Source organism: Macaca mulatta, chromosome 15 (genome assembly GCF_049350105.2).
Source record: "Macaca mulatta isolate MMU2019108-1 chromosome 15, T2T-MMU8v2.0, whole genome shotgun sequence".
Lineage (NCBI taxonomy): Eukaryota > Metazoa > Chordata > Mammalia > Primates > Cercopithecidae > Macaca > Macaca mulatta.
The window spans coordinates 89,787,967-89,815,489 of record NC_133420.1 but is presented as its reverse complement, the minus strand read 5'-3'; the positions used below and the strand labels follow the sequence as shown (position 1 = coordinate 89,815,489).

The window sequence follows — 27,523 nt, the reverse complement described above, 5'->3', positions numbered from 1 at the left end:
TTTTGATGCCATACTTTCCAGTATATGCTAAGACCTGCTGCCTCTATCTTGGCTCTCCCACTCAGTCGTACCCGGAAAGCAACTGGAGAACAGTGTTCATGCTCTCACATTCTTCCACTCAGCTTTCTGAGTTCAGAGGACAACGAAGTCCTCAAATCTAGATGAATTTCCACCGTCCCATTAGATTTTTAATTAAATAAAAATAAGGCTATTATTTTTAAAGTTAAAAGTAACTGAGGAACAGGATTCTGGGAAGTGGAAAACACAAGGAATTTGTCTCCCCACTTAGGAGAATGCACTTGCAGAGTATGTCTGATGTAAAAATTTTGGAACTCTGCAGTCTATTTAAGGCTTGCAACTTCCAGGTAAAAGCTCTGACTGGGAATTGCAGTTAATTTCTGATGAATTTCAATGCTCAGCACTGTAGCAGATACTCATTCTCCACCCCTAGCCACACTGCAAGTAGCTGTGGACATGTTCCTGAAGCAGCTTTCACCCAGATTGCAAGAGTCAGGATGGGCAAAAGGAAGATCATTCTCCACATATCCGGGATCTTTGCTTGGATTGCTGGTTGCCGCTTCTGATCACAGCAGTACAAAGAGGCAGGAGGCCATAATTGTTGCACTTCTCACTATTGTTACTAGGCCCTCACTCTTGGCCCAAGTGATTTCCCCGAGACATAAAGGGCCAGCACACTTTTCACTCCATTTTTCTCTTTTAAAAGCCTTATGTAAAGATTAGGGCATTCATTAACAACCGCATATATGAGAAACAGTAGCAAGTAACTGTGTGCCCAGGAAATGACACAGGCTCAGAAAAGATCTGACAAACTTTAAGCTTACACTTGTGGCTGATCCTTGGAACTGAGACAGCCTACAACAATCAGATGAAATAAAACACAAACATTCCAGAAAATAGCAGACGCTGTGGAAAAGAGAATCTGAGTTCCGTAGTTGCTACATTATTAGATTCAACTGCAAAGCTTTCAACAAATAACCCACAAGACATACAAAGAGAGAGGAACATAGGGACCATTCAAAAGAAAACAAACTGTCCCTGACAAAGCTTGATGACACATCTACTAAACAGACTTTAAAACAAATGTCTTAAACATACTCAGAGAAGTAAAAGAAGATGGGGAGAAAGTCAAGAGAACAATATAGAAACAAAGTGGTGATATTGATATAGAGGTGGAAAACCTAAAACAAAACCGAAAAGAAATTTTGGAGCTGAAAACTATAATAATGAAAATCAAAAATATATATATAGAGAGAGAGGGCTTCAAGGGAAGATTTGATTAGGTTGAAAAATCAGCAAACTTGAAATAGGACAAAAAATATTACTGAGTCTTAAAATAAGAAAGGGAAAAGACTGAAGAAAAGTGAATGGAACCTAATGTATCTGTGGGGCACCATAAAGTGGACCAATATACACATTGTAGAATAAAAGAAGGAAGAAAACAAGAGACAAAAAGACATTTAATGAAACAGAGTCTGAAATGTTTCCAAATTTGGTGAAAGACATGAATATAAACATCAAATAAGTTCAATGAATTTTAAGTAAGTTAAATAAAGAAACTCACATCAAGACAGTTGTCATCAAAATTTCAAAAGCCAGAAACAAAGAAAATCTCAAAAGGAGCAAGAGAAAAGCCACTTGTCACATACAAGAGATCCTCAGTAAGATTATTGGCAAATTTCTTAGCAAAAACTGTAGATGCCAGAAGGTAGTGGGTTAATATATTCAGAGTGCTAACAGAAAGCAATTGTCAAACAAGAATGCTATAGTTGGCAAAACCATCCGTCAAAACTCAGGAAGAAATTAAGACATTCACAGATAAACAAAGCTGCTGGAGTTTGTTACCACTAAACCTACCCTGCAAAAAATGCTCAAGGGAATCCTGGAGCGTGAAAAGAAAAGATGCAAGACAATAACTAGAAGCTATGTGAAGAAATAAAGATCTCAACATAGAAAAATATATGGGCAATTATAAAAGCTAGTCTTATTGTAGTGACAGTTTTTAATTGTATTTGTCGCTTTCCACGCAATTTAATGAACTAACACATTAAAAAAAAATTACTGTAAAAGCCAGTATCGTAACTTTGGTTTGTAACTCCACATTTTCTTTTCTATATAATTTAAGAGGCATCTCAAAGAATTATTTGTTTATAATTTTGGGCACACAATGTATAAAAATGAAATTTTATAATATCAATAACCAAAAACAGTAGGGACATAGCTTTTAAAGGAGCAGAATTTTTGTATGTCATTGAAGTTTAGCAGGTATTAAGTTAAATTAGAGTGTTATAACTTTAGGATATAATTCCTATGGTAATCACAAAGAAAGTAGCTGTAAAATATAAACAAAAGTAAATGAGAAAAGAACTTACACATTTCACTACAAAAAATTAACACAAAGGAAGACAGTGATGCAGGAAATGAGGAACAAGAAAAACTATGACACTTACAGAAAAAAGTAGCAAAATGACAGAGGTAAGTTATTCCTTATTAGTAATTCATATAAATATAAATGAACTAAGCTCTAATTAAAAGTTAGACAATGGCAGAATGAATAAAAATTACTGATCTAATTACACACTGTGTATAAGAGACTCTTTTTAGATTCAAAGACACAAATAGGTTGAAAGTTAAAGGATGGAAAAATACATTTCACGAAAATAGTAAGCAAAAGAGAGCAGGGAATGGCTGCACTAAGATTTAAAAATAGATTTTAAATCAAACATTTACAAGAGTCAAAGAAAAAGACATTGTATATTAAAAATTTCAACACAGCACTAATATATAGCAATGAAACACTTATGCACCTAATAACAGACCATAGAGACATATGAAACAAAAACTTACAGAATTAAAGGAAGAAATAGTTCTATAATAATAGTTGGGGACTTTAATAGTCTACTCTGAAAAATGGATGGAATTACTAGACAGAAGATGTGTAAGGAAATAAAGAACTTAATATAATTTACCAACTAGATCTAACAAAAATGTACAGAATACTCTTCCCAAAAACAACAGCATAAACTTTCTTCTCAAGAGCACACGAGACATTTTTAAGGACAAGCCATAGATTAGGTCGCTAATTAAGTCTCAATAGGTTTAGAAAATAGACATCATACCAAGTATATCTTCAAACCACAACAGGATAAAGTTAGAAGTTAAAAACACAAGTAAAACTGGAAAAGCCACATATTTTTGGAAAATAAACAACACACTCTTAACTAATGGGTCAAAAAGGAGAAATCAGAGAGAAAATTAAAAATATTTAGAGATGAATAAAATAAAACCACAACATATCAAAACTCATGTGAGGTAGTAACATTTATGAACATCTTTAAAATGAGAAAAAAAATCAACTCAACAATCTATCTTTACAACTAATTAGAAAAAGAAGAACAAATTACATCCAAAGCTAGCAGAAGGATGGAAACAGTAAAGAGGAGAGATCAATGAAATAGATAATAGAAAAACAGTAGAGTAAATCGATGAAACTAAAAGTCGGTTCTTTAAAAAGATTTTTTAAACCGACAAATCTTTAGCCTGATAGACTAAGAGAAAGAGAGAGTATACGTAAATTACTAAAATGAGAAATGAAAGTGGGGACATTGTCACCGATTATACAGAAATAAAAAGGATTATAAGAGAATACTATGAGCAACTGTATGGCAACAATTTGGATAACCTAGATAAAATGCACAAATTCCTATAAACACAGAACCTACCAAGACTAAATCATGTAGAACAAGAACATATGAATAGACCTGTAACTAGCAAAAAGATTGTAATAATAATAATAATAATACTCCTGACATATATCTTCTGTACATAAAAAGCCCTGGACATGATGGACTCACTAGTGAATTTACTAAACATAAAAAAAAAACCTAACATAAATTATCTAACTTTTCCAAAAAGTGAAGAGGAAAAAACACTTCTTAATTCATTCTATGAAGCCAGCACCAAATCCAGGAGCAAGTTAACAGGATTATGTACCATGACCAAAAACCAATGGTATTTATTCCTGGAATGCCAAAAAGGCTCAACATATGAAAACTGATTAATGTAATATACAATCTAAACAAAATATAAAACAACATGATCAACCTAATTGATGTAGAAAAAGCAACTGACAAAATCATCACCTTTTCATAATAAAAACATTCAACAAATTAGAACTAGAAGGAAAGTATTCCGACACAATAAAAGCCATGTACAGGCGTACCTTGTTTTATTGTGGTTCACTTTATTGCACTTCACAGATATATATATATATATTTTTCAGATTGGAGGTTTGTCACAATCCTGAGTCAAGCAAGTCTGTAAGTGCCATTTTTCCAAAAGCACATGCTCACTTTTTGTTTCCACATCATATTTCGGTAATTTTTGCAATGATTTAAACTTTATTATTATTTACACTTGTTATGATGGTCCGTGTCCTGTGATTGTTGATATTACTATTGTAATTGTTCTGTGCACCATGAACCCCACCCATAAAAGACAACAAACATACTAGATAGATGTGTGTGGTCTGACTGCTCCACTAATTGGCCATTCTCCCATCACTCTCCTTCTCCTCAGGCTTCCCTAGTCCCTGAGATAAAACAATATTGAAATTAGGTCAATTGGCCGGGCGCGGTGGCTCAAGCCTGTAATCCCAGCACTTTGGGAGGCCGAGACGGGCGGATCACGAGGTCAGGAGATCGAGACCATTCTGGCTAACACGGTGAAACCCCGTCTCTACTAAAAATACAAAAAAAAAAAAAAAACTAGCCGGGCGAGGTGGCGGGCGCCTGTAGTCCCAGCTACTCCGGAGGCTGAGGCAGGAGAATGGTGTAAACCCGGGAGGCGGAGCTTGCAGTGAGCTGAGATCTGGCCACTGCACTCCAGCCCGGGCTACAGAGCAAGACTCCGTCTCAAAAAAAAAAAAAAAAAAAAAAAAAAAAGAAATTAGGTCAATTAATAACCCTCAAATGCCTGTAAGTGTTCATTATAAGAATAATTTTACATATCTCACTGTAAATAAAGAGCTATAGAAGCCAATTTCATTTACCATTCTGAAAATCCTAAGGCCCTTAAGAATAATGCTAAAGGTACTCTGCCTGTGCTCTAGAAATGGAACAACAAAGCCTGTATGACAACACATTTGTTTACAGTGTAGTACCAAATTTTTAAAGCCCATCGTGGAGACCTTCTGCTCAGATAAAAAGATTTCTTTCCAAATAATCTGTTAATTCACCAGGAACCTCATCTACTAAGAGCTCTGATGTAGATGTACAAAGATATGAATGTTGTTTTCATGGCTGGTAGCACAATAACCATTTTGCAGCTCATGGATCAAAGAGTAACTTTGACTTTCCAGTCTTATTATTTAAGAAATACGTTTTATAAGGCTATATCTATCATAGATAGTGATTTCTCTGATTGACCTGGACAAGACCTAAACTGAAAACCTTGCAGAAATAATTTAGATTTTATTCCAAATGCTGCTAAGAACATTCGTAATTCATGAGAGAAGGCCAAAATATCAACATTAACAGAGTTTGGAAGATGATCCCAATCCTCTTGAATGGCTATCAGGGGTTGAAGACTTCAGTGGAGTAAGGAACTGCCAATGTGGTAGAAGTAGCAAGAGAAATAGAAGTGGAGCTGGAAAATGTAACTGAACTGCTACAACCTCATGATAAAACTTTAATACATGAGGAGTTGCTTCTTATAGGTGAGCAAAAGAATGTTTTCATGAGATGAAATCTATTCTTGAAACAAGCTGTGACTATTGTTGACATGACAACAAATTATTTAGAATATTACATAAACATATTGATAAAGCAGTGACATGATTTGAGAAAACTGACTCCAATTTTAAAAGAAGTTATACTCTGGGTAAAATGATATCAAACAGCATTGCATGGAACAAATCTTTTGTGAAAGGAAGAGTCAATTAAAGAGGCAAACATTCATTGTTGTTCTAAATAAATTGCCACAACCACCTCAACCTTGAGTAACCACCAACCTGATCAGTCAGCAGTCATCAACATCAAGGCAAGAACCTCCACTGGCAAAATGATTAAGATTTGCAAAGTAATAGGATACAAAGTCAGCACATAAAATTCATTTGTACTTTTATACACTAACAATGAACAATTTGAAATAAAAAATAAAATACTTAGGAATCAAGAAGGTGGAAAATTTGTACAAAGTAAACTATGAAATATTGTTGAGAGAAATTTTTTAAAAAAAGAAATAAATAGAAATATGCTTCATGTTAATGGATTGGAAAACTTCATGTTAAAATGTCAGTATGACCCAAAGTGATCTATACATTCAACACAAGTTGAATCAAAATCTCAAATAAGTTTCTTTGCAGAAATAGGAAACCCCATCTTAAAATTCATATGGGATTTCAAGGGACCCTGGATTATCAAAACAATCTTGAAAAGAAAGAATAAAACTGTAAGATTCACACCACCTGATTTAAAAACATACTGTGAAGCTATAGTAATCAAAACAGTGTGGTACTAGTATAAAAACAGACACTCAGACCAATGGATAGAATAGAGAGCTCAGAAATAAACATTCACATATTTGGTGAAATGATTTTTGAAAAGGACACCAGGACCATTCAATGGGGGAAACTATAGTCTTTTCAAATAAAGGGTACTGGGAAGACTAGACAGCCATGCACAACAATGAACTCAGATCCTACTTCATTCATTATAAACATAACTTACATCAAAATGGGTTTAAATGTCAGACCTAAACCTATAAAACTCAGAGAAGAAAACTGAAAATTAACAAGTCTGATGTTGATAAAAACAGGAGGTAGAGAAATTCTAGGCAGACAGGGATGGGTCCCCAGTAAAACCCCACCTTCAAGCCAAAAAAAGCAACAACAGAAAAATCCAACATTTTGAAACCTGCAGCCCAAAGTGAGAACTTCTATTCCTGTTTGCCCACTCTCTTCCAATTGGTTCTTTCTGAATAATGCCTTTTTACCAATCAAATGTTGCCATTTCCAAAACTACCAATAGCCTGCCCTGCCCCTATCTCGTGCCTATAAAGACTCCAGACTCAGTCGGTAGAGGGAAAGACAGGTGGACCTCAGGGAGATGACTGGACCTTGAGGGAGATGGCTAGACCTCAGGGAAGAGATGACCTGACTTAGGGGAAGATGACTGGCCTTTCCCATCCCCTCCCCAGGTCCCCTCTCTGCTTAGAGCTATTTTCTTTTCTTTTCTTTTTTTTTTTTTTTTTTTTTTTTTTGACGCGGAGTCTTGCTCTGTGCCCCAGGCTGGAGTGCAGTGGCGCGATCTCGGCTCACTGCAAGCTCCGCTCCCCCGGGTTCACGCCATTCTCCTGCCTCAGCCTCCCGAGTAGCTGGGACTACAGGCGCCCGCCACCTCGCCCGGCTAATTTTCTTGTATTTTTAGTAGAGACGGGGTTTCACCGTGTTAGCCAGGATGGTCTCGATCTCCTGACCTCATGATCCGCCCGTCTCGGCCTTCCAAAGTGCTGGGATTACAGGCTTGAGCCACCGCGCCCGGCCTGCTTAGAGCTATTTTCATCACTCAGTAAAATTCTCTACTTTCACTATCCTTCAATTGTCCATGTGACCTCATTCTTCTTGGATGCTGGAGTAGAGCTCAGGACCCATTGAGTGCAGGTACCCAAAACTGCTGTCACACTGACCCTTTGCCCTCACAGGCAGAGGGCAGCCACCTCACGTGATGAGGCAAGGGGCCAATTGAGCTGCTAAGATGCCGCCATCTGCAGACAATGAAACTAAGAGAACATTGTAAAACCCTCTCTGGGGCTTTGGGGTGGCAGGCACCCCAACTTGGGTGCCACCTCAGGTCCCACATGAAGCTTGCTGAATATCATTCAGCCTTAAAAAGGAAGGAAATTCTGACATAAGCTACAACATGAATTTTGAGGATATTATCCTAAATGAAATAAGCCAGTCATAAAAAGACAAATAATATATGATTCCACTTATATGAGGTAGTCAAACAGTCAACATCACTAAGACAAAGCACGCTTATTGTTGAGGGGTGTTTGGGGAGGCAGGAAATGGGGAATCATTGTTTAATGGGTATGGAGTTTTAATTTTATAAGATGAAAAGAGTCACAGAGGTGGATGGTGGTGATCGTTGCACAACAATATGAATATATTTAGTGCCACTGAGCTGTACACTTAAAAATGGTTAGGATAGTAACTTTTATGTCATGTGTATTTTACCTCAATTTAAAAAGTAATAAAGCAAATGAGATACTAGTGGGAATTGACTTTACCATCTGGTCACTATGATCCAATCTATCAAATCTCTTCTGTATTCTATATTTTGGTGCATAGAAGAGTCTATTTTGGAAATAGATTTGACATTCAAGGGTCTTTTGGTTATTGTTGTTTTTAAATGACTCACTTTGACCGAGCAGCTCATTATCATCCCCCTCCAATATGTGCAATATTGACATGCATTCACTCAAACTAAGTTTATAAACAAAATTATTTCACAATTAAAATAAGGGTATTCTTAAACAAATATTTTTATTTTGACTGATTTTGGTAAGAACATTTGTCAATGTCAACTATCATCATTTGTAGATTATTGTTAGAAGTTATCTCAAAAAGAGTAGAAATAGGAATATTATCTAGTTTAAAGAGATATAATTACCATCATTATGCCTCCACCACCCAAATGTGTAGCATAGTTCAGGTCATATAGCCAGCTTAACATATTTAAGATAAAATATCACAATAGCAGTAAAGTTTATCCAAAAGTATCAGTGTTATAGAATGAAACTCTGGAATGGTCACTGTATTGACTTTGTCAATATTGACTTTGATCTTCAGTCAGAATCTTCACATATCAGGGCCTCAGTTTTCTCATCTATAAACTGTGCAGGTCAATTTAAATGATTCATAGTGCCTTTCAGCATTAATATTTTGAATTTCTATAAGATGAGTAACGCATTTTGCTTGCCTGAGATAACAGTTCCCAGTTTTATACATTCAAAGGGATCTTTAAGTGTTTTCATTAGAGTCCATGAAGGAGCCAGGAAGCAGTTTACTTACCAAGAGAAGTTTACTCTCCTAGCTCCTGCTTTACAGTAGTGCCTGCCTCTGTTCAACATTGTTTTAGTGGCACAGTTGTAGGATTTTGATTTAAAAATAAAAGTATGCTCTTTGAGTGGCATTCTGCAAGAGAAGTGATTTTATTGCTTAAGATCCCTCTTGTATTATGCAGTCTTGTAAGCCAAGTATGAATGTTGACATAAATGATGTATTGCACAAGTACAGGCTTCACAGATAGAGCTGTAACTTCTAAAGATCCAGAAAGATAAAAAGTAAATCCATGCTGTAATTTAAATCCAGGTTATAAACTTGGACTCCACCTGGGGTTTCATTTAGATTTGATAAATTATCATATCTCAGCTCAGGGAACTTTCTCCAGAGCCTTTCATTCTCACTTCATTGACATTTCAGTAAACAGTATTTAAGAAGTAGATATGAAATTCTCCTTGTTTGGCCTTTAGTGGCAGGCAGATTTACTGGGGGTGAAAAAAGAAAAATTTTATACAGTGTAAGGAGAAATATTTTGAGGTAGAATTCTATATAAATATTTATTGGGGTGAATTTAAATATCTCGTTAGAATGATCATTCAGGAATGTTTTGCCACTGATTTGAGAAATAAAATGCTGTACAAATAGAACATAGGCACACTAAAATGTGTGTGCCTATGTGTGCTATACAAATGAACATATACACACTAAAAACTAGTGAATAATTACAAGACAGGAAATTGTCTTTGTGATAAATACAAAAAAATTAGACAATTAGAACGTATCTGTGTGCTTAAATTAAAAGTGTCCTTCATTAGAAAATTCACAATCACAATTAAAACAATATCCTCAGATCCATAAGTACTTTTCTTTAAATAGTTTAGGCTTATTTTTTTTCTCTCTCACTTGCTCTCGCCCTCTCACTCTTGCTCTCCCTCTCTTTATCAATTGTTTCTCTGTCAACTCAAAGGAGTAGATATTGTAGCCATTATTTAAGAAATTGGAAAATAGCACTAAATCCTTTCTCAAGGCAACATAATAAATTCACAATGAGCACAGATTAGAAGAAAAATCCTATTGTTTCTCTTCAAAGATAATCATGACACTCAGATACTAGAATATGTATTTTTCATCATGTTGATAAAAACATTGTGGTGTTATTAAGACATATGATGTTATCCCCTTTTTAATGGATGAAGAAACAAGTTCTAGAAATTGAAAAGCCTGCTCATATGTGTGTGCATCCATGGCAATGAAAGATGATGAATTCTGACTTCTCATTCTGTGTGTTTCTCACTATACCACTCACCACTCTATATTTTCTTATATTTACTATTTCTAGACATTTAAAAATATATTGCCAAACTATAGTTCATCAAATGGAAATCTATTGTTATTATAATCTTTACTTGAGCTATCATGTTTTTGAATTATTTTGGTATATATACAAAAACTCATTTATCTTCAAACATTTAAAATTAAGACATTATTTTTGGGGGTAAAATTGACTAATTTGACATAGTATTCCTTTCAGTATTATTTATCAGTGAATCAGACTGGTATATGGGCAAACATTCTGTACACAGCAGGAACTCAGCAAAATAGCCTGCTTCTTCTCACAGTTAGGACCTCCTTTGTTCAATAATGCTGATTGAATACTTAAAACACAAGCACTGATAGTGTTAACGCACTCTAGTGTACAGAACTCTCCCAACCAAAAACAGTGCATGATTTCTTTTCTACATTTGACACTATCTCATAAATAAAAGATAAGAGACTAATGAATTATAGTTTGTAAACACTAGAGCCAAATAATAACTGCTGATTGCCAATAAACTGCAATGAAAACTGATCCATACCAAGCAGAAGTGATACGGCAGCAATAAACATTTGGAAGAGAACTGTACATTAACAATTCTTGGGCTGCCCCTTGAATATTAATTATTATGCACACAGCATTGTTTAGGAGTAATTTACAGAAATATTCTTTGGATGGGCTGTAAAAAAACTGTCAAAAATTTACTTTTCCTTCATTTCTCAGTTGCTTTTCATTCCTAGTATTTTTTGAAAAGCTACTTTTCATTCAGGAGCTATTTTATGAAAAGAAATAAAACATTAAATACAACCATCTAAAGCTACAATGTAATCTCTCCTCCAAGCCATGATAGAGAAAGTTATACCAGGCTTGGCCTCTCGATGTAAACAACAATAAAGCTGCACACAACATATGAAGCAAGTATTTCAGGCATTGGATAATATGCATTCCAGGATAATGGTTTTGAAGGATAACACAATGAATTAAGTTCTACATTTCCTTGGATATCTTCCCAGCAGAATTTTCCTGATAGCAGTGCAGGAAGGTACAGCTAAAGAACACAGTAGTGCCACTGGGTTGAGACTATAGATACTGAGGTTTGGTGCTGTAAGTTGACTGGATTTGGTTGATTAGGGAGAGCTCTACAGATGGCACCACTGAGGCTTGAGAGTGGGTTCACTATAGAACATTGGGCTGTATATAAACAGACTTGTACTAAAAAAATACTAAAGGAAGTTCATTAAGCAGAATAAAAAGTATTCCAGATGAAGATTTGGATCCATAAGGAGAAATAAAGAAGACTGGAGACAATAAATACGTAAGTAGATATAGAAGACAATTTTTTCTCTTCTCTTAGTTTCTTGAAGGACAGATGATTGTTTAAAGTAAAAATAATAAAGTTGTTTTGGGAGGGTGTTACGATAGATGTAGAATTGATCAAAGCACAAGGGATGATGGTAAATGGACTTATTACTGTTTTTATACTACTCTATTTTGTGTGAAATTGTTCAATATTAATTGCAAGTACACTTTGATAAGTTAAGGATAAATATTACAATCCCTAGAGCAACCATTAACAAAATACACAGTGCTATGGCTAAAAAACTACTTGGGGCCGGGCGCGGTGGCTCACGCCTGTAATCCCAGCACTTTGGGAGGCCGAGGCGGGTGGATCACAAGGTCAGGGGTCGAGACCACGGTGAAACCCCGTCTTTACTAAAAATACAAAAAATTAGCCGGGCGCGGTTGTGGGCGCCTGTAGTCTCAGCTACTCGGGAGGCTGAGGCAGCAGAATGGCGTGAACCCGGGAGGCGGAGCTTGCAGTGAGCCGAGATCGCGCCACTGCACTCCAGCCTGGGCGACAGAGCGAGACTCCGTCTCAAAAAAAAAAAATAAATAAATAAAAACTACTTGGGAAATAAAATGTATTACTAAAAGATATTCAATTAACCAAATACAATTTGGGAGAGGGAAAAACAGAGCAATAAATAATTCATGGGCCAAAAAAAGCAAGGTAAAAAGCTTAAATATAATAATATGAATAATTACTTGAAATGTGAATGGATTAAATTTTCCTATTAAAAGCCAAAGATTGTCAAATTGGACAAATAAGAGTCACTGAAATAAAGTGTGCCTTAACAAGTTACACTTTACATTTTAAAACACAGATTGGGAGTAAAAGAATATAAAAATATTTATCATGCAAATAGTAAGCAGAATCACAAAAAGTAGGCTTCTAAACAATATTACCAGAGATAAAGGAGAAATATTTATTAATTATAAACTGTTCAATTCACATAAAGACATAACAATCATATGTGTGTATGCACCTAATAACAGAGTTTAAATATGTATAAAAATGGCCAGAAAAGTGTGAAATAGATAACTAACCCCTCAAAAAATCAGTAAATATATAAATGATCAAAATAACACAATCAACTACCTTGTTCTAGTTAATATATATAGAATACTACGCCCAAAGGCTGGAGAATATATTTTCTTTCCAAGTGCATATGAAATATTTACCAAAATAGACTACATACTGGACAATATCATAAAACTATACACCTTACAAAAGATTGAATTTTTAAGGTATATTTTCTGGACACAACATACCTACACTATAAATAACTAAAAATAAGATTCAGACAGGACCAAAATATTTGGAAATGAAATGGCAAAATTTTAGACTACCAGTGAGTCAAAGAAGAAATCACAAAGAACTTTAGAAAATATGGTACACTGAATACTATTATTAAAAATAACACAAAAACAACAGAGAAAACTTGGTGGGATGCCTCTGAAGCAATACTTTGGAGGGAATTTTAGGAAATCTTTTTTGTTTTTAAACCCTCTTTATTGATGTATGATTGACATACAAATAGACTACAACTTGATAAGTTGGAGATACATACACACCCATGAAAACACTACCACAATCAACACCATAAACTTATTCATCACCTCCTAAAGGTTCCTCTTGCTCTCATTTATCATCATTTTTTGTTACATGAACACTTAAGAGCTATCCTTTTAGCATATTTTATACAACACATTATTGTTAACTATAGACACCATGCTGTACATTAGATCTCTAGGACTTACTCATCTGGCATAACTGAAACTTTGTACCCTTTGAGTAATACCTCTTTCTCCCTCTGCTGAGCCCTTGGCAACCACCGTTATACACTCTGCTGCTATGACGTTGATTGTTTTAGATTCTTCATACAAGCAGGATCTTGTAGTGATTATCTTTCTGTATCTGGTTTATTCACTTAGCATGTCATCCAGGTTCATCCATGTTGTAAATGGCAGGATTTCCTTCTGTTTTAAGGCTGGATAACATTTTACCATATGTATATGTATTGCTGTTTTGAGTGTAAAATGATATAACTCTTTGGAGTAACTAATACTTTCTTATGACCTTACACATTCACTGAGTATAATTCAGTCATTCCACCAGTAAGTCTTTAACTAAGAGAAATAAAAACATTTGTTTATGAAAAGAATCAAGCAAGATTGTTTATAGCAGCTTTATTCATAATAGCCCCAAACTGTAAACAACCCAGATTTTCATCTGCAGAATGATGATTAAACAATTTGTGAAATATTCATATATTGTTTATAAAAAAAGGAGTAAATTGAAGATATATAACAAATGTGTGTACATCCTAAAAACATTATGTTGAAGCAAAGAAGCTACAGGCAAAAGAATATGCAAAATGAGATTCTATTTATGTGACATTCTACAACAGACATAACTATTCTATGGTGACAGAAATTAGAACAAGCTTGCCTTCACAGTGGGATTAGATTGACTGCAAAGGAGTTAAAGTAATCTTTCTCAGTGATGGAAATATCTTGTGTCTTGATTGGGGGATGGAGTACACAGGTTAATATGTTTGTTAAAATTCATCAAATTGTGTCAGGATCTGATTTCACTGAATTTTTTTTTTGCCTTGATTAAAATAGACAAGCAAATTAGTAAATAAATAAGGTCAAAGGAGGGACTTGTGTGGTAGTTGTTTTAAATGTATCTCGTCAAAATTGTAATTTTCTCCACTGCTTTTTGAGAGTCACTCTTATTTTAGTTATAGCTCAGCAATGTTACCACTGGGTTTTTAACAGGCTATTTTCAGTTCTGGTACCTACCATAAAAGGTCTTCTTTTATTTTTCTTCTTATTAGAGGTGTTGAAGCATAGCACATCATTTAGATGAGATGTGTGGGTTATGCTCTGATAACAAAGTAACTCACATTTTTTAGTGTCTTTATGAAATAAGATCTGTTTCTCACACAACATATACCATATACATCAATAGGGGGCTTAGGTTCAAATAGGCACTCAAGTGCCTGGGCTTATAACTGTAAGACCAGATGAAAAACATAGAGGAGGCCATGGAATGTTTGCTGAGTGCTACCATTTCTGCCACAATGATCATATGGTTTAGTCAACTGCAGTAAATACTGCATAGAAATCAGTGGCGGTTATAACAGCATCAAACCTCGCAATCTTATAGCAGGACTATGGTAGGAGTGTGTAAGTTGTCAGAATCAAAGTAGAGTCACTTGTATCAAACTCTAACATAAAGTAAATATATAAAGCCAGGAGGCTGAGAAGGGAGGGCCCTCACACACACGTCTATGACTTTACAAAGGCTCTCTGAAGTGTTCTGGTGCATGTATGCCTATCACAGAAGACTGAAAAAACCATAACTTTACATAAAGACCATTGCCACTTTACATAAAAAAAAAATTACTTCTGAGAGGACATCTGCTCAGCAACTACCTGTCCAACCTTGGACTGGTGCCACTTTTGTTATCCATTGTTTTACCCAAAGACAATTATCTCAAAACAATTACGTAATCCTTCTCATTATTACTTTAAAAATCTTTGTCTTCCTTTACTTCCCCAAATGCACCACACAGTTACCATGGCAAGGGTATTCTCACTGCAATACCCTATTCCAAAATAAATATCATTTTCCTTTACAGAGTCTCTCTCTGTTATTTGGGTAGACAGTTGAAAACTAGAGAGATTGTAGTCCACGGCTTTTTCTAAAATTTATAAAGACGTTCTTAAATGGACAGGCTTTGGTTTTTGTATTACTTGCTGAGTGTTTGCCTTATATTTCTACTTATTTATGTTTTAAATGTCTTTACCCAATATATATTGCTCAAATATGACCACAAAATATTCCAGATATAAAGATTTCATAGTCCCATTGTTCTTAGTAAATTATTATGGTTTATGATGACCTACAAGGCCCTAAGTAATGCAACCCTTGTCTCCATTCCAAATCTATCTTAAGCCATATCCTCAACACACATTTACTATGGTTTCAAAAAACAGGTGTTAAAGGAACTTACTTCAGCACAATACCTACCATGTGAAAAGCCTGCAGCTAACATCGCCATCAATAGGAAAAAACTGAAAGCATTCCCTCTAAGATGAGACGCAAGGCAAAGTTGCCTACTCTCACCATTTCTTTCAACATAGTACTAAAAGTCTTAGCCAGAGTAATTAGACAAGAAAAAGAAATAAAACGCATCCAAGTCTGAAAGGAAGAAACAAATCTATGTCTACTTGTGAGAAGACATGATCATGTATATAGAAAACCCTAAATGTTTAACAAAAACCTATTATAACTAATAAATGATTTCAGTAAAATTACAAGATTGAAAATCAATATGCAAAAATCAGTTATATTTCTATACACAAACTGTTTAAAAAGTAAATTAAAAAACAATTCTATTCACAGTAGCAACAAAAATAAATAGAATACTTAATAATGATTGCAGTAGAGAGGCTAAGAAGGCATCATTCTTGGGAGATCCAGAATGCCTTTGTTGACAGAGTAGCTCAACAATTACTTAGACTAGCTGGAGCTAGTAGTAAAGGACACTTCCTCCTAACTTTCTAAACCTCACTCCCTCACTCAGGGTCAAGCTTGCATCACAGTTTGATTGCCCTTCTGGACTTTTCTGACTTTCTATTTCCTTTGATATAGGTATTTCCCCTAATAAATTATTTTCATGTTTAATCCTCTCTTGACCTCTTTTGGAGGACTTGGTCTACCACAGTGGTTTCATTTAGGACTAGAGCAGCTGACTCTCATAGATTAAATAATTAATCAGCAGTAGATCCATTTTTTTAAACCTACTTTTCTTTATAGATCATTTCATATCGTCATGTGATTTTTTCAATTGTATTGGTCTACTTTGGCTTCATAATTTTGCTTTCCTCTTGCAAAAGTGGCCCAGATTCATTGCTGAATATAGGATGTAAATATTTAGAATCCACAGATCAGAAAGACCTTTAACCTGACCAAATTCTGAATAAATTTGATGCCAGATTTAGTATCAGAGAAATGTGCAGTTGTCATTATTATTTGAGGTGCTCAAATATTTTAATAAACTTCTTTAAAGACATGACTCAAGAAGCAAAGGATATGTTGCTTGCCAAGTCAATGGCAATACTGCATTCTACGATGGGTGCAAGGTTTCATCTGGGCATGCTCACATGAGGAATCAATAAAAATAAAACAATTATCCCAGGGAAAATAATTGGGCACGTTTGTTGTTGATGTTGTTTTCATCTACTTAAAAATGTTTAATATGTTTATAACAATGATAAACCTTTTAAATTTATTTATGATCCCAAGGAACAATCAATTTTTAGGATATGCTTAACTACTTTGTTTTTCTTTCTAATGTGGGACATTACAACATTACAATGGACTACAGTAACAGGACAATCACCAATAAACATCCAACTCTTAAATTGGAAATATTCTCTTATCTCTAAGTAGGCAGAAAAAAATAATTTGAGAGTAGATAATCTCATAATTTAAGGGTACAGGTCTGATTTTTCAGATTCAAGACAGAGGAGCTTAAATGATAAATAATAAATAAAAATAAACTCAACACTCAAATGTCTTTAAGTGATGGCAAACCAGGCTAAAAATATTCTTGTTACATTTTCAAAGCTGGTTTGAATACATTTCAAACAGTCTATAGTATTTCACCTATAAAGATTTTTAAATTCACACAGCAACCTATGTAACTGTCTCCATGTTTACAATACATTGCTTTATGCAACATGATCCCAAATTTCCCCATTCATACTGAGGACAAAAGGAAATATTGTACTTTCAATTTGTAGAAGCAATAGAGGATCTTTATCTTAAAGGGAGAACTTCAGGGAAGAAGAGCTGATTATATAGCTAAAAAAAAAAAAAAGACTTTCATAAGAATCAGGATATCTTACTTCTTGGAGATTATTTCCAGTGAGATGGGTCCAATCAATCTTCAGAATCCTGCCTTTTTATCCTTCCAGATGTATGATTCTAAGATTATGCTTCTTATTTGGGTTTCTTTATGTGAAAGAAATGGGAAAGTTTTGTTGAGATAATGTCTAGAAGATAACAGAAATGGCCTAGAGATAAATGTATCAGATTGTCTCCAGATATCATTTCTTAGCATATTCCTTTTTTAAAAAATTACCTTTGGAATACTCGATTTGAGATGGCTTAGACTCACCTAGATAGAAGTTGAGGAAATCCATATATTTTAGTGGAAAAGCACACTAAGAAGTTATCTGGAGTAATACAAGTTACAAGAGTCTGACTGAGACATCTGCCAGTGGTGTTTAAAGGTATTTCTCAGTTGAGTCCTCAGAATGAAAAGGCCAGAAAAGTCACAGGACCTACCAGTCTTGTTAACAAGGCTGGTTAACAAACAGTGAAATTTGGAAAGCAATAATGATTATGTTTTAAAAGTATAGAAAATTAAGTAACCCAGTAATTCTATTTCTAGAAGTTAAAGGATGTACTCAAAGATTATATACAAGTATACTTGTCTTAGTTCTATATGTCATAGTTCAAAAAGACGTTCAAACAATGCATATATCAAACAACAGAAAATGGATGAACAAATTATGTTCCCGCCAGGAGTTTGAATTCCAGGAAATAATAAAAGATGAAATTTTAAAAGAATTTGAATGGCATGAAGAAAATGATTCTAATATAAAATTAACTGATTAAAAAGCAGGATAGTAAGCATTATAATTTCAATTTTGTATGAAAAGAAGCAGGGATATACAGCATATATTCATTTATCTATCTATATTCACAAACATACAAAACTGCAGAAACTGGGATTAAATTTGTTTATTAAGAATGCAACCTGGGTAATAGGATAAATAGTGCTTTTTATTGTCTTCTATATACTTTCTTGGATTGTCTGAGTTGTATACAATAAAAATGTAAAGCTTTGTAATAGGAACAAAATATAATGGTTTTCTTAAAGAAAAATAAAAATACTCAGCTGAAAATAGCCTGGAAAAGAAGACAAGATAAAATGAATTATAAAAGAGTTAGATTTTATACCCCATGGAAAGGGAGAACAGAAAGTAAAGCTAATATGATTAAGGAAGAAAAATTATGAATGTTTTATATTTCACAGGAATTTATTGCAATTGGTCTTGTGATGCTATTGAATTGTGAACTAAAAAAAATATCATTGGTAAAGACAATTAGGTCATTTCTGCTGTAACAATTATTGTAGTGTTATAATGTAAATAACTCTAATCTTAGTGTATGTAACACTCAGTGATCCAGATGCAGATAAAAATCTGTTTATAAAGATGATTTAAGATATAGACTCATTGTTCAGGTTGCTATGGTAATTAAAATCTCAACTGGGCCTTTATAAACCAAAGTCTATTTGATTTTTGTCATCCTTCCCAAGGGTAGCTCTGTATTCAGAGAAAACTTAAAACTCATTTCGGAAGGGAAAAATGAGCTGTTAAAAATCTAGATTCTTTATTATTGTATCAATAGCCTAATGCGTCTATACTATCACACATAAAAAGCCTCAATATTTAATTGATTACATATTATAATTTATGTGATATTTTAATAATTTACAAGAAATGTTAGCAAGTTCATAATGAAAGAAAATAAAATCAGATTTATGTATATTTTACAGAAATACATATACAACGCAACAACTTAGAATAGCTTTTTCTCCATATATTTCTCCCCATAATCTACTTTTCGAGCTTGCTAATGTTTAAATTTAATAATGGCATTTCTCCTCTTACATTTTTGATGAGTTGCCCCTGCTTTCCAACTAAAGCCCACATTTTATAAACTATCACTTAATTCTGCTTCTTTCTCCACTACATTTTCAATCTTCTTTGAACTTCAAAAGGTGTTTCATGTTCTCATTTTCAATTTATTGTACTTATGGATCTATCTACCTGGAAGAACACTCATTCTTCAGCAACTTTCCCTGCTGTTATCTCTCTCCTTTTCCCTGGCTGTCTCCTAATTCTTCAGGACGCAACAGGATTTAACCACTTTTGTGAAATCTTCCCTGAATGATCCATTATTAACAAGGCATTATCTGGTGACCCTCTTATATATGCTCAAATAATCTGTATATCACCCTTGCATTTGCCATATTTATATTAATTACATGTTACTGTGTTTACTAAATAATGGTTGTGAAACCGTGCCAATTGTCCAATTGTGAGTGCACTCACTAAATATGGTTGTAAAACCTTTCCAAGAAAAAAAAATTCTTATAAATTATTAAAATACCACATAAATGAAATGTAGGAAGAGGAATGCTATGATTAAGTTTAAACATTAGCAAGTTCGGAAAGTAGATTATGGGGAGCAATACATGGAGGAAAAGAGGAAAAGCCACTCTAAGTTGTTGGGTTGTAATTTTTCCTGTAAAACATACATACATCTAATTTAATTTAATTATGGAAAAAAGCGGCCGGGCGCGGTGGCTCACGCCTGTAATCCCAGCACTTTGGGAGGCCGAGGCGGGCGGATCACAAGGTCAGGAGATCGAGACCACGGTGAAACCCCGTCTCTACTAAAAATTACAAAAAATTAGCCGGGCGCGGTTGTGGGCGCCTGTAGTCCCAGCTACTTGGGAGGCTGAGGCAGGAGAATGGCGTGAACCCGGAAGGCGGAGCTTGCAGTGAGCCGAGATCGCGCCACTGCACTCCAGCCTGGGCTGGGCGACAGAGCGAGACTCCGTCTCAAAAAAAAAAAAAAAAAAAAAAAAAAAAAAAAAAATTATGGAAAAAAGCCATGTAATTTCTGCACACTAAATGTCATTTCTGGGGAATGGAAACTGATGTTTATGGTTTCTTTTGAATAAATATAAATATAGAAATTGATACTCCTACTATTAAAACTTGAGAAAGTTACAATTGTCTAATCCGAATTCCTTTCTCAGGAAACGAACCAGCAAGTCTCCTAGATGGTGTCAAGGAACTGAAACTTACTAGATCATCGCAACTGGACAACGACACACCAGATCCCTCACTTGTGATGACTGCCTAATTGATCACCTGCTTCCTGTTGACCAACTCTTCTTCCTTAGCCCTCCCCAATTCCTGTTTTCCACATATGATTCCATTTCCTTCCTGCTGTATAACAAACCCAAAATTCTAGACCATCAAGGACATGGATTTGAGACTCATCTCCCATCTTCTCAGACACAGCATGAGAATAAAGCTGTATTCCTTGGCTATCTTCATTGTGGCAGTGATTGACTTTCTGTGCAGTGAGTAGAAAGGGTTACACCGAACTCCTTTCTTTCAGTAACAGTTGTATTTACCACAGTTTATTGAAACTACCTTTTTATTAAAAATAAATAAATAGATAAAAATAATTTGCTGTCCTATACAATTACTTTCCAGATCATTTGCCTACTTGGCCTTAGCTCTATCCTCTGTCCTTACTGTGTGCCTTGTATCTGACGTAACTGCATTCCCCAGTTTCCATTTCCAACTGGCTCCCTGATAGTCCCTAACAAGAGACCAGAAAGTGAGAAGAGTGAGAAACCAGAATATTTATCCTTGTCCCTTGTCTTTCCTGCTCAGGTGATGAGGAGACTCAAAATTGCTGAATCTCATTCATGTCTGTTTCCCACAGGATCACCTGTACCTGTATATGGCCCTACTTCCTACTGGGAACTTCTTCACACTGGTTCCATATGGGTGGAGTAGCTTTCTGGTATTCACAAATCAAGGTGGCCTCAGCCACACTTATTTGGCTTCTCAGCTTTTGTATTTTAAACATGATCCTACATTAAAGTCATTTTTTTTTCTTTTTTGCAACTACTTAGAATAGTATCTCTCTCTTTTTTTTTTAACTGCATCCTGAGAGACACACTATAAACTTTTAAAAACAGAATGTCTTATTCTTTTAGCTTTTTCAGCAATGAGCAAACTTCCCAGTACACATTAGGCAATCATTAAATGCATGTTGAATTAAATTGTGATTTACAAAACATAGATTTCTGAATAAGGAAATATTAAATTAAGAGGGATAATTAGTTGCTTTGATACTTGAAACTATACTGGTAATATCTGTTACTTAAGGTACTTCATTTTCATTTCAAAATATTCAGTCTCAAAAAGAATGCTTCTGCTTTAAAAAAAGTTGGTTCTTTATCTTTAAATGTCTTACTATCAGCCATTACGAAAAGGCAAAATTCCTTTTTTTCTAGAAAAAAACATTTGCTATTCCTTTCTTTCCATTGACTTTGTGCACCTATTATTTGGGCAGCCTCATCATGATCTCTTCAGGCATAATCATGCATCCTTGATTTATCACTTCATTATACAATAAAATAAAATAGTGGCAAAACATATTTTTTCAATTTGGAAAACAACCTTAAATGCTCTAAAATTTTTACTCATAATTGACAAAAATATCCCAGAGCAAGAAAGGAAAGTTTAATCACTGCTTGGTTTTAATTTTCTCCATTTAATTTTTCTAATTAAAGATGGAGGCTGAAAGTAGTGGGACCTCTGGGAGACACACAGATAGCAATATTTCTGCCAAAATTAATAAAGTCGAGCAAAATATCTAACCCAAACAAAGCTCTTGTACAATAGAATCTATGAACAAAGGCCACGGCAAACGCTTTTCAAAAGAAATGTGTGTGTTTTGCAGATAGCTTTTTGTTTATTTTTTTCCTAGGGTCGGACTTGGTTTCATTCAATTAAAAATATCACACTGTACATTCTGAAAAATATTTATGACTATGTAGTAAATGGAGACATTTTATAAATACCTTTATCCTCTATGGTAAAGAGTACATGTGCTGATTACTAAACAGGTATTGACAAATTGGTAACATGCAATGCAAAGCTTTTGGTATGAAAGAAGAATCTGGTATCTGACATTCAATACAGCTGTTGTCTGTAAGCACATAGCTGATGCTAGGTGAATATGTGTAGGCCATATTTTCAGTTGTCAAATGTCAAAATCATTTGTTATCCATGTAATAAATATCTAGGCTGATAGAAATTTATAATATATATTGTTTGCCTAACTGAAAAAACAAAAATCTTGGTATCATTCATTGAAGATCAAGCAAAAGGAAGGATTTTTATGAAAATTTATAAGTGTCAAAAGTTAAATGAAAAGAAATACAGCAATATCAACATATCTCTTGCATTGCTTTAATTCAGTATGACTTGGGTTCTCATAAAAATACGGAATTATATTTTTATTCTTTCTCAAGTGTTTATTAATTCTTTAAACATATATATTAATACTTTCAAAATTGCCATAGTTTATACTTTAGATAATTTTATTCCATACCAAAGATCTCTTTGATTATTTGAGACATTTCTGTAATGTAGGTCAAATGCTCAGAGACATTTTGCAAGAAACCAAAGTTAAACTATTTCCAAACAATTTTAGGTTTTCCCCCAAGGATCAGCAAATTTTTCATAGAAGACATAAAACTGCATTCTTCCTATTTATCCTTCTCTACCAGAAACAAGGTACATAATCTAGGAAATAGGTCATAAATGTGACCTACAGAAAAAATCCCATCTAGAAAACAGATTATGACATATTTTGGAAGTAACTTCAACCCAGTTTCTATGGAGCCAGAGATATGTTTTTCCTCTCATTGCATCTCACTATAAGTTTAATAAGAGAAACACCTAAGGACTTGTTGAACTCATGATCTCTCTTATTCAAACAGACCCAACAGTGTCTAAGACATAATTACATGATTAGCGATTGAAAACACAAAAGCCATTGCTTCAGTTAGTATGCAAGCTTTCTTCTGACAGAATAAATGCAGAAATCAAAGATGATTGAGCAGGTGATTATTTCTATTTTTCTGGGTACATGAGTGAGGGGGTAAAACGTTATTTTTAAAAGGCTTCTAAGAAAATATAATCTTTTTAAAGAGATAAAGTATTCCCCTGAAAAGGTAGAAGGGTTATCTTCACATAAATAGTCTTTTAATCAAGACAGTTATTTTTTAATAAGCTGCCACTATTTCTTTTAGCTTATAGAGAATACGTAAGGCATTTCAGTGATATAACAAATGCAATTTTGTTTTCCAATCAAAAACATTAATAAATATCTTTTCTCATTTTGTGAGCCTCTTTTTGGAAAATGTATACAATGACAATAAAAATCATGGCATCTTGTATTCACAGGAGATTCTGTCTTAAAATTTCAAATATTAGGGGATACATGAGTTTCTTGTGTTCATCTAACCCTGGGGACTATACACAACTATTAATATATCTGTGGCCACAGGGATAATTTGACTGGCTCCATAGTACCCATATGTCTATGGTAAACCTAAAACTTGGACTTCTGGGCTGCTATGCTGTTCTCTTCAGAGTTCAAGACCAGATCTTTTGCCTTCTATGGTGAAGAAAAAAAACACAATAATAATCACAAGTAATCATTACTAATGAGAAATATAAGAGGTTTTTATGCACTCCCTCAATGATAATAACAATTTAGGAAATAAATTCATTTCTTCCTTTTGGCAAATAAAAATCTTTCTTTTGGGATCTAGATGTGTTACTGGTTAACACATCTACTACTGGCCTGTAATTAGTGATCTCATAAATTCTGGCAGAGGGACTGATCTTCTAACCCACTAAAATAACAAGATAATATATGTATGATTTATTTGCTATTAAACAGTATCAGTAAATGGCCACAGTCTTTTCAAGGGATATAACTCTGCATACAACCTAACTACGATTTCAAACAACTATAAAATAAAGTGATGACTTTTACAGATAAAACTATGTAAGTGCTAAAATGTCTCACAGCGTGATAAAAATGTTCACAGTTCATGCTAATATCTTTGCCCTTCCTTTTCTTCCATGTGTTGCTAAATTGATTACTTTCCTCTATGTTATGACTTGACTATATTCAAACTATTTCAAAGAAAAAGGGGATGGTTTTACTCATGTATGTTGAATAGACAATTGCATTTTAAAAATCCTAATTATATATAATCTAGTTTTATATATTAACATCTTTCTCTTTCTTAAAGATCCAAAAATTATTTATATACATTTTATTTCATCTCTATGTACTCAGTAATAATCTGATAAAGATACATAACAAAAAATAAAAAAATAAAAAATCTCATAGTCACATTTGTGCAATATTCACATTTTCCTGAATATTCCTCTCCTTCCCCAAACCTTTCATGAAACACAGACATGAAGAACTGAAGTAAATAAACAGGTTTAGCCAATAGATAGCACCAATATTCCATAAAAGAATATTATCTACAATGAAGTTAAAGAATAATGGGACCTCAATGGTAGTCATTGAAAGGGCAAAACTCTTGCTCATTAGGAATCAAATATCACCTGCTGGTTTTTATTAGCATTTTCTTCCTCAAGTAAAAAGGGAGTGTGGATAAATGTTGATGGCAGAGAGAGTGAAAATGTTTTGTGAATAAGGCTGTTAAGATGGGAGCTAAGGTAGTACCAGTTTCAGGCCAGAATGAGGCTGTGGCCATCTATGTTGCCTAAACAAATCGCCTTCCTGGAGAGCCTTAATTCTCTCTATGAAGTCCAAATCTGTGCTAAGTACCCCAAAGCAAAAAGTCCCTTGTTTGTCTGCTTTGAACATTGTGAAAATGCTGTTTCCCCCAAATTTACTTTGGCCTGCTTTTGGTGGATGACAGAAACAGAGATTCAATTCTTAAATTAGGAAGGAATTTTTCTCCCCTGGAATAAAATTTCCCTCCTGGTTAGGGTTCTGCATCAGCTTCATGAATCCTCTAGCATGAGTGACTTTAACAGACTCTAACAGGTTGAAGAATAATGAGAATCATAACTGGGCTTTTTGATGGCATATACGAAAACTTGAATACACAGGGATCTGGATAGTTATAGTGGTCTTGGCAACTGTCAGTTTGGAGCTGTGTGTGTAAAATACTAAACAGAAAGATGAAGCTAGAGGAAAAGACAAGGACTTGAGATTCCACACACTGTAATTACATTGTTCCTTAAGAAGTAGACAAAGAAGACTAAATTTTACCACAGGAGAGAAATTCCTGCCATCTGAGGAGTTCTCAGGTGATTAATGTCCAAGTCAAAATTGCTAAGTCCCATTAACTTCCTTATACTCCATTTTTAGAAGAAACTGCCACATCATATTCTTAAGGAGAACTGAGATATAAACAGTTACTTCAATTTCCATTTTTCAACTGACATCCTAAATTTAAAAATGAAGGTCCTCCTCAGTGCCTTACTGGTAAGTTTCTCTGAGGACTTCCTTTTCTGAGGACTGTTCCTCCTGAGCCATGGAAGTTGTATACTTTGAAGCTTCAACTGCCTTGGCAGCACCAAGGCAAATAAGCCTACTCTGAAAATAGCTCCCAAGTGCCTAATTGTCTCCCTCTGGTGGCCTCTCATTAAATTGCTCTGTCTCATACCTAAGCAAATACTTATTTGTAAAGTATCTAATTAGGGGCTGATTTGAGGACTTTTTAAAAAATGCCAAACTTTCATCCATGCAAGTGGTCATAAACCATTTTATCATTTATTTACTCCTGCTTTAACATTACATTTATTTGTTGGGTAGCAAAAGTCCAACCTGGTTTCTCTCATTCAGGGAGCTAAAATCCTTCAATTTCCAGTAAATCTTAGTTAATAAGCTTGGTGGGTTATTGTTACTGCTATTGTTCATGGTAGAGAGGCTGGTATAGAAATCTTTTGTAAACACTTCAATCTATGCCTGTAGCTTGTATGAGGGTCTGCCTCTTCACATACTATATAATCATTGCTTGCCTACTCTGTTTTTGTATGATATCATGCTTTTTTCTTTTGAGTCTATAAGTTTGAACATCTATAAGATTTTAAAAATGCCTGGCTATATATCTAAATCTCAATTTGATTTTAAACTTAAAGGGGCACAATTCCCAATGAAAAGAATGAGGAAAACTAATTTACATTTCCAGGTTCATTTCTATCCACCAACCTACTTTTAAATGCATTATGAGGAAGAAAAAATAATCTGTATGCAGAAAGGTTTTCTATGTATCACTACATATAAGAGAGAATGGTGGAGATTGAAAAATTGTTCTTTTCTTGGGGTGGTTGCAAAATTGATTAAATTATGTATTCTCTACAATTATGATTAGAAGATATGGAAAAATAAGAACTATATAAGGTAATTGTACATTTTGAAAACCATATATAAATATCTATATTAATAATTACTATACAGATTTGCAAATATTTAATAAGGACTGCTAGAAAACACACAAAAAAGTTTGATGTTCTTAAGTATGATGAGATAAAGGTGACTTTTTTCCTTTCTGTAGATTCTTTATTTTTGTTATAGTGTTCTTTGCATGGTAATTAAGCAATAAAAAAGAATTACTTTAAATAGAATTATAAGGAAATTGAATATTGCCCCCAGCTAACTGACATGAGAATATTATATTAGATTTCACATTTGGAAGACTAAATTTCAAATTATTATGTGAATGCTGCAATTGGAACTAATTTATTTGTACCCATATGCAAACATTCAACTGTTGTTCAACATTCAAGTATTTTGCTTGACCTTCAAGTTCTTGAGATAATTTTGAGTATACTCTAACTCTAATCTTTTAAAATTAAAACCGATTTTTCCTCTTTGTCTCCTTGTACCACTGGATCTTATTTTGTTTATATCAAAGGAAAAAAGAGTACCAAAATATAAACAAAAGCAAAGTTAATTCTACAGTCCATCTAAATCAATGCATACTCACTAAATCTATTTTAACTCCCATCTATATTTACTTAAGCTAAAAGAACAT

The 27,523-nt window shown here is 34.2% G+C and overlaps 2 long non-coding RNA genes across 3 annotated transcripts in view; one reads left to right on the top strand and one right to left on the bottom strand.

Moving 5' to 3' along the window:
- LOC144334860 (uncharacterized) overlaps positions 1-20,941 on the top strand; it is a 125,918-nt gene extending 104,977 nt beyond the window's left edge. The window contains exon 3 of the long non-coding RNA XR_013405116.1: positions 20,657-20,941. This is a non-coding gene — a long non-coding RNA (uncharacterized LOC144334860). The remainder of the gene's footprint in view (positions 1-20,656) is intronic.
- The window catches only part of LOC144334859 (uncharacterized), a 1,627,235-nt gene that overhangs the window by 482,361 nt on the left and 1,117,351 nt on the right, over positions 1-27,523 (bottom strand). The gene's annotated exons all lie outside the window — the stretch shown is intronic.